Source organism: Nicotiana attenuata, unplaced genomic scaffold (genome assembly GCF_001879085.1).
Source record: "Nicotiana attenuata strain UT unplaced genomic scaffold, NIATTr2, whole genome shotgun sequence".
NCBI lineage: Eukaryota > Viridiplantae > Streptophyta > Magnoliopsida > Solanales > Solanaceae > Nicotiana > Nicotiana attenuata.
In genome coordinates this window covers 98,960-114,501 of record NW_017673477.1, presented here as the reverse complement: position 1 = coordinate 114,501, position 15,542 = coordinate 98,960, and positions in this window count along the sequence as shown.

The following is a 15,542-nucleotide window of genomic DNA, read 5'->3' as shown; positions in this document are numbered from 1 at the left end:
GTTCCTACGGCGGCCGAAATATTACCTCGTCCTGGAAAGCCGTGGAACAATTTCCACAGTCCTACCGGAGAAGAGCCGGAACCTGCTTCTTTAGTTATGACTGAGGCGGGGATTGCGCAGCTGAAGGCCAGATGGGGGATCCCTCACCACGTCGAAATGATGCCGGCGGTGGGAGATGACATTATACATTTCGATCGCCCAGGATATTGTGCGTCCTACGCTTATCCCTTTATTGTTGGGTATACGCTTCCTCTTCCTCCTTTGGTGGTAGATTTTTGCCATTTCTACGAGGTGTGTCCGGCTCAGCTTTCGCCGTACTTGTATAAACTGTTCCTTATGCTGCTCAAATTCGCGGAGCTTGCCGGTCGGGAGATCACTTTGAGACACATGCTCAATATCTTTTCTCCTCAACTCATTCGTGGCATGATGATCCACATGCGCCATCAAAGGACGAAGAGTCTGGTGGTAAAGATGGACGACAGAGCCAACCGTCATTTCTATGAAAACTATTTTTATGTGCGGACCGAGCACCTTGTGGCGGATTCTGCAGGGTTCCCCGAGAGATGGAACTTCGCACGTAAGTTTTTATATCTTCTATCGGGATTATAGTCGACCGCTTTTCTTTGGGCAGTATTGAACTGTTTTTATTACTGTAGCCGCGAGACTACCCCTTGCGCCTGTTGACGACATCCGTGAGTGGGTGAACTTCATTCTTCCTCATACAGCGGGGGTTCGCGAGTGGTCATCCTACTATGAGAAATACGGACGTAAGCCTCTTACTGGTAAGTATCGTCGCAGTTTCTGTTCCATTTTACCATTTGACTTTGTTGCTTATACGACTTTTATCGATGTTAGGGAGAGCACGAAGGGCGAGGGACCCTCCACTTGCATCTCGTCAGCCGACGTCCTCCGTTCGATCCGTCCCGGGGTCTGCCGCCCTACCTACGGCGAGGGCCGCCGAAGTTGAATCTACGGCCATCGCCCTGTGCGCGGAAACTGTCTAGGGCTCCGACTCCTGCTATCTGCCTAACGGGGGAGTCTTCCCGTGTCGAGGATGGTGAGGGACCGTCAAAGAGACGACGAGTGGAGTCCGAAACGACTCCATCTGCCGTGGTTCGTTCCAAGGGTGGCATTCCCTTGATAGAGTCTGAGACGGGGAACGATGCTAACATGTCTTCATAGGTAGAGCCTGTCACAGTGACCAACCCGTCGACAGAGACTCTGTCCATTATAAGTGACCAACAGACTACTGCAACGGGGAGTCGGAGTCCCGAAGCCACTATTGTTACTTCGGGCGGGCCTTCATCATCTGGACCAGGTCGTGCTTCTTCTTCGGCCGCAGAGAGGGGAAAAGGCATCGCGGTCGATGACTACGAATCTGAGACTGATCTTGATCCTAATGACATCAGGATTTTTGGAGAGGGCCTTACCCGTACGGTGGTGCATGCGGAAGGCCCGTCCCGTATACTTGAAACCTCGTCGGATATTAACCTTCTAGGGGATACGAAAGACCTGGTTTCGTAGTTTGACCTTTTGTGTTATGTCGCGGAGAGCGAAGCTCTCTGGTATGTTCGTGATATTGATTTGATGCACGTTGTGGCCGCTATGGGCCTGAGGGTAAGTTTCTCCTTTCTTTTATATTCTTTCCATCTTTGGCGACCTTTGCCTCAAATAATATTTTCGTCTTTCAGACGTACATGGTGGAGATTGAGAGTGCCCGTAGGGCTGAAACTCAGGCCAAAAAAACTTTGACGATGTTGGAGAAGTATCGACGCTACCACAACAAGTACCGTGAGTTGCACGAGCGGCTGAGGGCGAGCGCCGGTGATCGATCCCTTGGTGAAGAACTGGAGAAGAGGGATCAGGAACTGATGCAAGCTATTTGCAGGAGTAGCAAGCTTGAGGAGCAACTTCGTGTAAAGGACGAGGAACTTAAAGTGGTCAAAGGGGTTGCCGCAGAGTGTGAGCATTTTCAGGCGAGGGTGCGGTCGATGCAAGCTGAGTTGGATTAGAACGCCATCAGGGTCGAGGCGATGAGTGTGGAATGGATGGGAAAGTTAACCGAGCTGGAGAGAAAAGTTTTCGGGTTGGAGAATATCGAGAGTGCTTAGGCGTTGGCTTCAGCGAGGGCGGCCGCTTTAGAGGACACTATCCGCGTCCTTCAATCCGAGCAGGAATCTGAGAGGGCGACGACGACGCTTAGGGAGGCAAGGCTCGAAGAGCGTATTGGTGAAATCTACCGGGAAGCTTCGATTTTGGGGGACCAGGTCGCTGCTCTTGAGGCCGAGAAGGCACAATTGTTGCCCCAAGTCGAATCTGCCTCCGTCGCTGTTCCCCGTCATCTGCACGAGCTTTGGGTACATGCCGAAGCCCAGCGGGATATATATAAGAGCTTGTGGGAAGCGGGCAATGTTTCTGAGGCCGCATATGAAGGAGCACGGGCGAAGGCGCGAGAGGCTCGTGTTAATTGTGGATATGATCCTGCGACGCCGGAGGCCGACGAGGATGTTGATGTTGAAGAGGGACTTCCTGGAGATGGTGATGAGGAAGATGGCGGTGATGATGCCGAGTGAAAGATTTGTTCATCTTTGTTTGCCTTGTTCTCTTTTTTTTTATTCGTTGTCTTTTCTGTTGTTATATTTTCCTTTGGACTTGCCCGGTTTTAACCGTGTGTAATTTGAGACTATTTGCGCAACTGCTTTAAATAAAGAGATGTTTTCATTGGTGTATGTCTTTTGTGCTTCTCTTCCTTTTGCTTTCCACAACTTTGGCGTGAAATTCCGGATTCCCGTATGGTGAATTCCTGATTTTTCAGGGAATTTATTCTCAGCCGGACTGAGCAGGACTTCATTGTGTGAGTCCGAATGGAGTCTAGTTTGATCTGCCTATTTGGGCGAGGTCGACAGGTGACTTATCGCTTTGAGCAGATTCGCTCTTGATTCAGAACGAGATTATATAACGTATTCATTATTTTGGATGAAGCCAGTCATGACTTGGGTCATCCGGGTGGGACCAAACTATCGTTGGTTCGGGCGAAAGTGTTTTTCCTTTTTACGATGGTGCTTGGCCTTATGGGTGTTATTTCGAGCTTTCGTCGAAATGTTAACCCATCATTACTCAATCGAGGTCGAACTCTTCTTTCTGGCGATGGCTCTTGGCCTTATGGGTGTTATTTCGAACTTCCGTCGGAATATTAACCCGTCGCTGTCCGTGCGAGGTCGAACTCTTCTCTTTGGCGATGGCCCTTGGCCTTAAGGGTGCTATTTCGAGCTTTCGTCGAAATGTTAACCCGTCGTTGTTCGAGCGAGGTCGAACTCTTCTCTTTGGCGATGGCCCTTGGCCTTAAGGGTGCTATTTCGAGTTTTCGTCGAAATGTTAGCCCATCGTTGTTCGAGCGAGGTCGAACTCTTCTCTTTGGCGTGGCTCTTGGCCTTAAGGGTGTTATTTCGAGCTTTCGTCGAAATGTTAACCCGTCGCTGTTCGAGCGAGGTCGGACTCTTCTCATTGGCGATGGCCCTTGGCCTTAAGGGTGTTATTTCGAGCTTTCGTCGAAATGTTAACCCGTCGCTGTTCGAGCGAGGTCGAACTCCTTTCTTTGGTGCTGGCCCTAAGGCTGTTTGGTGGGCCGGTCTGGGACCGGGACCGGACCGGGCCCGCGGTCCTAACGGGCTAAACGGTCCCGGCGGGGCGGTCCCTTAATGGGTAGGAAGCCCGTTGTGAGCACGTGATTTTTGCCCTAAGCAAATTAATTCCAAAAGTTTCAAGTAATTGACTTCTTTATTATTTTACAATTTTTGTGAATTTTTGTTAAATTTTGGCATTAATTGGTTGCATTTTTATTTCACGTAAAAATACAAAAAAATGTGCATTTGCATTTAGGGATTTAATATCACAATTTTGGTATTAATTAATTTTAAAACAAAATTCAAAGAAAATTGCAAAAAATAGTTTCTTTGCACTTTCAATTGTTAATTGTTGCATTTTTATCTTTAAATAGAGTTTTAAATAATTTTAGGAGTTTAAATAGTTTAATTAAGTCCTTGTTTTAATTTAGCATTTTATAAAATCAGAAAAAATAAATAAATACAGAAATACAAAAATACAAAAAAAAAATATATAAAATACAAAAGAAAGTAAATAAAATACAAGAAAAGCAAAAAATGGCTGCCAAGAGTTGGGCCAAAATGGCTGAGCCCAAATAAAATAAACACCAACCCGTCCAAACCAACCCATAGCACCCGGTCCAGTTCGGTTGTAACGAAACGACGCCGTTTCATTGGCGTTAGATCAGGACCGTCGAGGTTTGTTGATCGAACGGTCCTGAAGCCCACGACATTTAATATATAAATGTCCAAACATACCCCCCCTACCCCCAAAACCACTGTCTCTCATACCCCGCTGATTCCGGCGTAACGCCGCCCGTCAGCACCGTCCCCCACCGTCTGCCGCCGGCCGGAAATCGCCTCCGCCGGCGGCGATCGTCCAAATGACCCCGCTTTCACACCCTAGAACCCCCTTTACCTCCCCGTTCCAAATCCCTGAACCTTAGCCTTTAAATCCCAGCCAGTGTTCTCGAATTTTCAATCGAAGAATCAGCCAAAACCCTACTTTGTCCGATGGCCCTCAAATTAACACCATAGCCTCACCTTCATCCTTTCATTCCACCTCGAGTCTGCCGGGAATTCGTCGAATGATAAATTTTGAGCCAAGAACCCTAGCACCGCCACAAGATCCCCTGGTGGCGGCGCAGTCCCAAACCACCACAAAACCATACCCCTGAACCCGTATCACCCATTCCCCATCGATCTACGCTTAATTGCTTCCAAAAGCCCCAAATGTTTCGAACTTTAGACTTAGGGTTTTACCACCGAGGCTGGTTTGTTTCTCAGGGTCAATCAATACTTGAGGGGTTTTGAAATCGTGTTATGTGTTTGTTCTGGGTAAGAACAAACACATAATACTATTTCAAGACCAACTTCGAGAATAGGAGAGTTCCGTAGTCTCCAAAATCAGTAAGTTCTTTCTTCTTGGTCTGTTTTTCTTCTTATTTTGCGCATAACAATTTCGTTCAGAATTCGTAGGGTTCTAGTTTACTCTGTTCAAATTAATTCTCCTTTGTTTTGTTTAATGTTGTCCTGTTTTGATCCAGTGTTTGCTTTCGATTAGATGATCCATGAATGTTTTTTTTTTAGTCTCAATCCTGTTTGTTTGCTGTTAAGTATTTGCTCATCACCAGATTAATTAGTTTTGGCTTGTTCTTTTTGGAAACATAAGGAAAGATAATCGGATCCTTAGGTCAATGATTCAAATTGTTTGGATATAGCTGAGTCAATCTAGCAGGTTTTTTGTTTAACCATAGTTAGCCTTGACCAAGGTAATAGGACCAGGTTTAAAGTGGTATAGGCCAGTAATTATAGTACAATTAAAGGGTAGCTTGGGTATGGAAAAGGGTAGTTTTATTAGGAATAGTAGTTTTTAAAGTAGGGAAAGGGTAGTATAGGGATTGTAATAGGTGTAGGACTTTCTAGAATAGACTTTAGTATAGTTTTCAATAAAATAGGTGTTGTTACTTGAGTAATAAGTTAAAAAATGAGGGACTGAAAACTAAATAAGAGAGGGACTAAAGAGAAAAACAAAAATCTGAAGAAAAGCTTTAGATTTTGCCTATAAAAGGCACACACATTGCCTTGTTTAGCAAGTTTTTTTGGGGACCTGAAAATTCCCTGAAGATTTTCGACTCTCTGACTCTTTAAAATTTCCTAAAATTGTATTTCTAACATCTGAAAATTTCTCCCTTTAGATTAGATCATTAGTTCCTTAAAAATCCAAAAAAAATATACACAAAACTCCAAAACACACTGTTCTATTGAAACTGCAGGATGATTTTGAATTCTAGATTTTGATTTGCATCATTTAACTTAGAGTTCGACTGCTGAAATTTGCTGGGTTGCCTACTGTTCTTTTTACTGCTGGGTTCTAAGCTGAAATCGCTGTTGCTATCTCTTGCTGTAAAAAACCGTTGTCAATCACTCAAACTGTTGCTGACCTTCTTCTTCTCTTTGTTTCTTTATAAACTCCAGGTATTTCCCCTAACTCAGGAGATCTGGAAATATGAGCGTATATTGCAAGCTGGAAATTGGAATAAAAACAAAGCATGTTGTATCGATTTTGCTGTTACTGATGTTTTTAGTGTAGTTCATTGTAGCTAATTAAGACTGGACTGTTTGGACTGTTAATTCATAGTGGATTGTTGATTTTCATTAACGTGGTATGATTGTATTTGGATGATTAGCTTAACTGTTAATGTTAGCAATAGTATACAGGTAGAAGTCGATTTAGATCTTCACTTGTAGTTAGTAATTCGACATTTGAATGGCTGTGAGCATTTAATTAATGACAGCAGTAGTATGAATTTGGAATTGATTAATGTTGAAAACCGAATTTGACTGGGTTGCATGCTCATAAATGTAAAAATCAGATTGACATTGCGATCAAATATGAATTTCATGCGTCTGAATTTGAAGTCAACCGCTTATTGTCCATGCCTAACGACTTAGATGTATAGTCCGGTGTTAGTATAGATCGGAAAGATGTCCATGGAATCAAGCTGCTTGCATATGCTAATCTGAACCTTAGTTTTTTTTTTTGGATAAAATTGCCACTAAATCTTGCCCTTGTCGCATTGGGCTTCAACGAACAGACCATGTGAATTTGTGTTTTAAGCCGTTGGATTCGATTCAGTCTCGATTTGGGCCCCTGAGCAGGCCCATTCGATTGATCTTTATCTGAGCCCCATTAAGATTCTCTGTTTAGACTTGGTTTAAAGACCTTAGTTTATAGCTCAATGGAGTATAAATTGGGCTTTCGAGTTAGGTAGCGGTTTTTAAATTAAAAGGTTTTTACCCTTTTGTTTAAATCCGGACTTGAACTTGAAACCCGAATTTCATATTGCCAAGCCCTTTTAGAGACAACAATATAAATAAAGAATCTTAGTTCGCTTTGGATTGGCCTTAAAAAATAATTAAATGAGACGAGCCTCGCCAAACAAAACATATAAAATTGCGTGGCCCTCATTAAATACTAGGTTAAAATATTTTAGAAATCGGGTAAGCCATTTAGCAAATTTCCATGGTCTCCCGCAAAGTTAATAACACGTTAGTCGCTTTAGGAGCGTTCTCTAATAATATTACCTTCTTAAAGTCAGGTGTGCATTTCATGTGACCCAAATCCAAATCCCAAAACGTTGAATAAGAGGTGTTGAGGATCCGGGTACATTTCATGTGACGTGATCCAAAAGCGCGCTCTTAGACGATGTTCACTTTCGTAACAAAATAAATTAAAGCGGTAAATAATATTAAAATTGCATTGTAGGTTTGAACATGTATTAAAATTAGAGTTTTAGCCATTTATTATAATTTAAGCGACCGTGCTAGAACCACGGGAGTCGGGGGTGCCTAACACCTTCCCTCGGGTCAACAGAATTCCTTATTCAGAATTTCTGGTTCGCAGACTCCAATTGGGAAGTCGAAATTTTCCTCGATTTGGGATTTAAATTAAATCGGTGACTTGGGACACCAAAAGCCAATCCTATCCCAAGTGGCGACTCTAAAAATCAATAAATAATCCCATTTCGAATAATGTCACTTTAAATGGAAAAACTCCCCTATGCATTATCCTTCGGGGTAGGTGTGTAAAAAGGAGGTGTGACAGCAATGACTCCTTCACATTTGTGACAATCTCTGACTTGCTTCCCTGCTAATATGTCCCTCAGCATGTCTTTGGCTCACTTGATTCCATATTCCTTCAGTGATTACTTGACTCTAGAGAATTTATCACAAATTGTGTTTCCCTACCATGTATAAATGTTGTTTTGTTTCCTGATGCAAGTTAACATGGCTGTCTTATGACATTGTGATGAATCCTTAGCATAATTGGGACCTTTAGGCTTCAAACCTCTAAGTCAGTGCCTTATTTAAACTTGTTTGGTATTATGCACCTGTGTATGATAATCTTTGCAAACTTGTTCCCCCTCCCCCCTAACACTTTCAATATCTGGCTGCCTATGTGTTATTTTGCTAAGTGTTGAACCTGCTTCTAAGTTTTGTGACATGTTTGATTAACTGCCCTGTGTTCTCAACTTTGATAGGTCTACTTTAAGCTATAAGTGTATTTTCTCAACTCATGTCCCTTAACCATTGTCCACTCTCTTTCATTTGTTACCTATGCTATTCTGAACCTATCATTATTGGCCGACTGAAAGCCAAGGCCACCAAGACTCTTACAACTGACCTCCCTAGTGTGAGCACTGCTCGGGGTCCATTTGAGACCCTTGTGAACTCTGACACACTAGGGTTTGTGGTCTTTTAGCCACTCTCTGTATTACTGAGACCTGAACTATCCCACTTAGTTCCTTCTTCCTATTGTCTAATGAACATGTAAGTTGGTTGGTTTAAGTGATTTGATGCTTGGGTAATATGGTTAGTCTATGGTTGTGTGATTTGAGCTCTTCCATAGATTCTAGGTTGTGATGATGAATATGGTTCCTGGGTATGCTGCGTGAGAGTTGTTGAAGGCCCAGGTAATGCTGGGTGTTTCCTTTCGAGCCTGTTATGGGCCTGCTGTCATTATTTGTACAATATTTGTAATCACATTCATTACTGGGCCTGTAATAACTTTGTAATAAACAATTGGGGTGTTAGTAAAAATGGGAAATGAGTAGATTCTAATATTTTCATGCAAGGGTAGAATACATGCTCATAGGATTAAGTGATTTACTTGCTATATATGCCGTTTAATCTCTATGTGCATTGTGAAAATCATGTCATTAGGAGAAACACACACTCACACTACTCGTCTGCTAGCAAAACATGAGTTCAAATGCTTTAACTATTCCTACTGTTACATGTTACTAGAAAACCTGCCTATAGGAAACAAATATCACTGAACGTTCTTCCAATCCGCATCACTGCTGCATATCCACTAGAAATCATGCCTATAGGATTCCAATTATTCCATGTGTTGGTATCATTTTGTTCATCTAGAAAACATGTCTATAGGAGCTAAGCATAATAAAATTGGTTTCAAGTGCTAATCGCTAGAGATCCTTCCTATAGGGTATAACTCCTCACTCTAAAATGTAGATGTTGAACTTCTCAAACACTATTTACTGCTTATTTACGCCACTGTCAGAAAGCATGAGTAATTATGGGCTTTTCCCAATAGATTTCACTGTCCCTTAGTGCGTAAATCACTTAGACACAAAATTTACAGGTTTAATAACTGGAAATCTGTAATCTCAAATCAACATGTAGCAATCGTATAATTATTTAGAGGTGAGCAGCGCCTTGCATCTGAAACTGCCTGTATGTTTCAATGCATACTCACTAGAAATCATGTCTATAGGGCTTAAGGGTCTTAATTCTGAAATTGCCTAGCATGAAAACCTGTTTCGTGTGCATTTGTTGCTTAAGTGTGGAGGCCAACTTGAGCCCTTCGTTGCCCATATTTGAAGTCCAATGTGTTTTTGTATGTCACTGATAGTAGCCTATATTATGCGATGTTAATGCTATTTATGCTCTAAGTTAACCATACTTTATTGATGTTTTAAGTGCTAAATGATAACAAAATACTCTAATTGAGGTTTTTATGCTTTGCAGGAACTACCTCGAGTTAGGAGGAGAATATAGAGTGTTTTGGGGTAAAATATGTAGATACAAGGCCAATCGAGGAGAGCCCGAATGAAAACGAGCAAGAAAAGGTGAAGAAAAACTGGGCAACAGCTCACCGCGACCGCGGTGGGACCGCGGCTGGTACGCGGTGAAAGAAGGCAAAAAACAGAATGTTTGCAAAATGCCGCGGTCGTGCCGCGACCGCGGTGGATCTGGAGACAGCCAAGAAGTTTGAAGGCTAAAGTGTAAAGCGTGAAAAACTTATCCTAACCCTATATAAACTCAACAAACTCGCCCAAGTGAGGGGGGGAAGCTTGTTTTTAGACCTAAGGAGGCTGAGGAGACCAATTTTTGACACAGATTCGACCTAAGGAGGCAGAGACACACTGGGAGCAAGACGGAGAATTCTTCTACGAGTTTTTCCTTCCTCTTCCTATTTTTACATTATTGGTTATGAATTCTAGTATTGTATTTTTGCATACTATTATGAATAGCTAATTCGTTTTCTAGGGTTTTGATGGAACCTTTTGTAGGATAAATTCTTGTTATGTTTTTATATAATTAAGCCGTTGGATCTCTGTACTTGTTCAACTACGTGTTTGTTGTTGTTGATTGAATGGCCATCAATTGACTGTGCCTATTTAGTGTGTACTGCTCGAGAGAGAGTACATATTTAGGTAATCGTTGAACAACGTCACTCCTAACGTATGTGAGAAATCAATACTTTGGGTTTAAAGGTAGGATTAGAAATAACAAAGCCTTGATGTGGTCATAATGAGCGTTAGATAAAGCCAACTAGCGTAGTTCGAGAGAATATGTCTAGTAAATTGTTGTAGTTGCTCGAGAGAGAATTACGGCACCTAAAGTGCTCACGATCACTAGAGAATACATTGGCGAAATTGTAGGAAACATAGCTAGAAGGATTCCGACAATTGGGGAAATCATAACTCTAGACCTCCTTAATTTAGTCTCCAACCCTTTGTCTCGTTGGTTGATAATTTTACCGCTTTGTAGTATTTGCTAGTTGATTAGTTAGAAATATAAATCTCAATCTTTATAATTTAGAAAATTGTTCAATCTTGTCTTCTTAGTGATATTAAACAGATACAGCTAAGCCTTAGTTCTCTGTGGGATTCGACTCCGGACTCTTAGACCGGATTATATTTGCAGCGACCGCTTATCCTTTTTAGGACTAGAGTTGGGCGTAATCAAATTTTGGCGCCGTTTTCGGGGAACTAACGGTGTAGTTGTAGCTGTATATATTGCTAGGGTTCAAGTTTGAACTTTTATTTATTTTTATTTTTTTTATAGCTGTTGATTTGAGAAACATGACATCTTGGAATTATGGGAATTTAGGTGTAGATAATTCTACTATTGATCCTCATACATATTGTGAAGGAAACCACCCGTATCAAAATTATCAAAATATTTCCGAGAGCAAGTTATGTGAACCAACTCAATCTTATTTGTGGAATGTGTGTGTTGTGTGTGGTGGTAAAAATAGTCACTTTAATGGTTGTGCTGATATTTCTTATCTCCTCCCAACCCCTTACTATGATGGTTCTAACTTTTCTTGTGAAGTTAATAGGAATAAAGAACCTGGGGATGCAGACCTGAAGGAGATCAAGGATATGTTAAAGTGCCTTCTGAAACAAAATAATGAAAAACAATTGCACATAGAAAGGCAAGAGGCAACTATTCGCAAGTTGGAGGCTCAATTGAGTCAAGTGGTTGGAGCTTTTAATGCTCAACAAGCCAATATTGACGATAGTAGCCAAGAAGAGCATGAATTTGAGGTGTTAATTGGGGAGGTCAGAGTAGAACATCAACAACCTAGCTGATCACGCCCAACTCTAGTCCTAAAAAGGATAAGCGGTCGCTGCAAATATAATCCGGTCTAAAAGTCCGGAGTCGAATCCCACAGAGAACTAAGGCTTATCTATATCTGTTTAATATCACCAAGACGACAAGCTCGAATAACTTTTAAGTTATAAAGATTAAGATTCTTATATCTAACTAATTAACTAAGAAACTAAAGCAGCAAATTAACAACTAAAGATACTAAGGGTTGGAGATTAAATTTAGGAGGTCTAGAGTTATGATTTCCCCAAATGTTGGAATCCTTCCCGCTATGTTCCCTACAATTTCGCATATGTATTCTCTACTGATCGTGAGCACTTTAGTTGCCGTAATTCTCTCTCGAGCAACTACAACAATTTACTAGACATATTCTCTCGAACTACGCTAGTTGGCTTTATCTAACCGCTCATTATGACCACGTCAAGGCTTTGTTATTTTTAAACCTACCTTTAAACCCAATGTATTGATTTCTCACATACGTTAGGAGTGACGTTGTTCAACAACTACCTAAATATGTACTCTCTCTCGAGCAGTACACAATAAATAGGCACAGTCAATTGATGGCCATTCAATCAACAACAACAAACACCTAGTTGAACAAGTAGAGAGATCCAACGGCTTAATTACATAAAAATATAACAAGAATTCATCCTACAAAAGGTTCCATCAAAACCCTAAAAAACGAATTAGCTATTCATAATAGTATGTAAAACTACAATAATAAAAGTCATAACCAACAATAAAAGATAGGAAGAGGAAGGAAAAACTCGTAGAAGAATTTCCCGCCTTGCTCATATTGTGTTCTTGCCTCCTTAGGTCGAATCTCCGGTCTCCTTAGCCTCCTTAGGTCTAAATTATGTCAAAAGTGTGTCCAACCTCAAGCTTGATACTTTCTTGGGCGAGCTTCTAGAGTTTATAAGGGTTTGGAATAAGTTTTTTCCGAGTTACACTTTGGTCCCACAAGTTCTGGGCACTGCACAGTTCACCGCGACCGCGGCGCGACCGCGGTGAGAGCCAAACATTCTGCCTCGCATTTGTGGCCTGCCGCGGTTCCAGTGCGGTCCACCGCGATAGCGGTGGATTCAACCCCAGTCCACTTTTTGCTTCTTTCAGCTCAGGTGCTTCTTGATTGCACGTTTTCTTCACATTATTGACTCCAAAACACTCCATAGTTCTTTCTAACTTGGATTAGTCCCTGCATAGCAAAAGAACACCAATTAGAGCATTTTGTCATCATTTAGCCTATAAAACACCAATAAAGCATGGTATAATTAGGGTGTAAATATCGTCTATGTAGCCTATTATCACTAGCCAACTACAATTTGAGGATGTCAATGTTGAAGAAGTGAGACTAGAGTCAGCCAAGGACATTGAGGATACAAATTTTGTTGACTCTAGTATCATTGAAGTTGAGGATGTTGAAAGTCCTGAAGTTCATGTGTGTGAGCGCATTGGTCCTCACTCCAAACATTTTTCTACATTGTGCTTGGATGACGATATGGAAATAGAGTCATCCGAGCCGATTGAGAAGTCAAGGAATGAGGAACAAGGTGCCTACATTCTGGAATTTTTCTTGCCAGAAAGACAGGACTACATACCTCATCTAAAAGCCAAGAAGTGTAGAATAGTACAATGGTTGCTTGGGCCAATTAGATTTGTTCCTCCACCCCTGGAGCATAGCCGAAAACTTGAAGCCAAATTGGGGGTTCAATTCATAAGCTCGAGGTGGAGGCAAAAAGTGATTCGCGTCGTGCCGCAACGTTAAATCAAGCGCTTGTTGGGAGGCAACCCAGCTTTATTGCTTTCTTTTATTTTTTTATTTTTTTTAATTGTATTATTTTTGTAGTGTCAATTTTTTTATTTTCTAGGAGCATGGAAAGCAAAGCTATTGGAAGGATGCAACAGCAAACCAGATGGTTAGAACTAAGTGTGAGGTACCCGCACGAAGGACCAAGCCTGGGAGAAGTCTGAGTACCCCATGAGCTGCTAGTGCTTCGGCCTTTGGCCTACCAGGGAGTTTTTTTTACCCTCTTATAGTTATGATGTGCATTGGGGACAATGCATAATTTTAAGTGTGGGGTGAGGAGATTGTTTGGGTGACTTTCCATGCTAATTTAGTTGTGTTAGTTTAATTGATTTTTTTTTTACGAAAATAGAAAAGATTGGACTTTTCCCGACGATGGATCTATTAGAAAATTTTCTTGAGGGATTTAAGTATAAAGAAAAAGGATAAAAAGATTTTCTTTTGTTAGGTAGTGTAGCAATTCCCCCTTGGTTTTTCTTTGTGCCGCGGTTCTTTTTCAAGGGTTTTATTTGAACCGGGTGTAGTTAGTTTTTTTTTAGGAATAGGAGCCATTGTGTTGTATTTTGAAATGAAGCAATATCTCTTGACTTTGTTATGCCTTGAGAATGGTGAGTACTTTGGTTGTGACGCTTAGACTCAGTTTTTGACTCTTGTATAAGTACCTTAAATTGTATGATTTTAACTTTGCTTAACTGCTTTGACTAGAGTGTCTTGATGAGTCCAATCCTGAGTGAGTTATTTTCCATGTGTGTGTGAGGTTTGTGTGTTATTCTGTGCATTGCCCGTGTGTTTGCAAAGCGAAATAGTAATTTTGTTCAGTCTTGGAAGTGATATAGGCGTTTCTTTGTTGAGCCAGATATGTATATTTTACCCGCCTAATTGTTATGTATCGTAGTTAACCCCTTTGAGCCTGTAATCCTGTTTCTTTGGCAACCACATTACAAGCCTTACCCATTTGTTTTAATTAACTATCTATTCGAACCTTTTAACCTCTTATGAGCACTTGAATTGTTATGAACTGCGTAAAAGTTAAAGTGTGGGGTGGTTGGTTTGGCTGTTGAGGGGAACTAATGAAATAAGGAGAAAGGTGCACTGTTTTGAAAAAAAAAGTAAGGGCCACTTGAATTGGAGAAAAAAAGAAAAAAAATAGTTGGATTGTTGTGAAAAATATTACTTGATAAGTGGTGACTCTTGATGTAGGTGTGCTTAAAGAAGAATGGAGTTAACATATAGTGATGTGAAAGTGGAGTTATGGTTTGACATAAGTGTTGGGTTTGAATGTTAACGTATATGTATTAAAGTGCTACATTACAACCAAATAAAGTCCTACTTGATCCTAGACTGAATGAGCTCGATTAGTAGAGTAGTACACTACGGGCAAGCTTATGGTGCATCTTTTGTGGCATATGAATGTTATTTTTGAGAGTGAGTGAATTCTTTCTATCTTGAGTTCCTAAGTGTTCTTAAATTTTATTGTGTGGAACTACTCTCTTTTGTTGTGTGAGGGCACTTGATTCATAAAGGAAAGGTAATGTCAGTGACCTCTATGTTAGAGTAAGTAAGTGAGTTGTGAATAATGCGTGGTGCTTGTGAGTCAAATCTTGATGTGAAGATGTTACGCTTTTGTGCTTAGTCTATTTTAAATATTCTTGGTGTGAGAGTTAGGAAAATTGTTTAAAAAGGTCGTGTCTATAAAAAAGTGTAGTTTGATTGCTCGAGGACGAGCAATGGTTTAAGTGTGGGGTGTTGATAGTAGCCTATATTATGCGATGTAGATGTTATTTATGCTCTAAGTTAACCATACATTATTGTTTTTTAAGTGTTAAATGATAACAAAATGCTCTAATTGAGGTTTTTATGCTTTGCAGGAACTACCTCGAGTTAGGAGGAGAATATAGAGTGTTTTGGGGTCAAATATGTAGATACAAGGCCAATTGAGAAGAGCCCGGATGAAAATGAGCAAGAAAAGGTGAAGAAAAACTGGGCAACAGCTCACCGCGACCGCGGTGGGACCGTGGCTGGAACGCGGTGAAAGAAGGCGAAAAATAGAATGTTTGCAAAATGTCGCGGTCATGCCGCGACCGCGGTGGATCTGGAGACAGCCAATAAGTTTGAGGGCTAAAGTGCAAAGCGTGGGAAACTTATCCTAACCCTATATAAACTCAACAAACTCGCCCAAGTGAGGGGGGGAAGCTTATTTTTAGACCTAA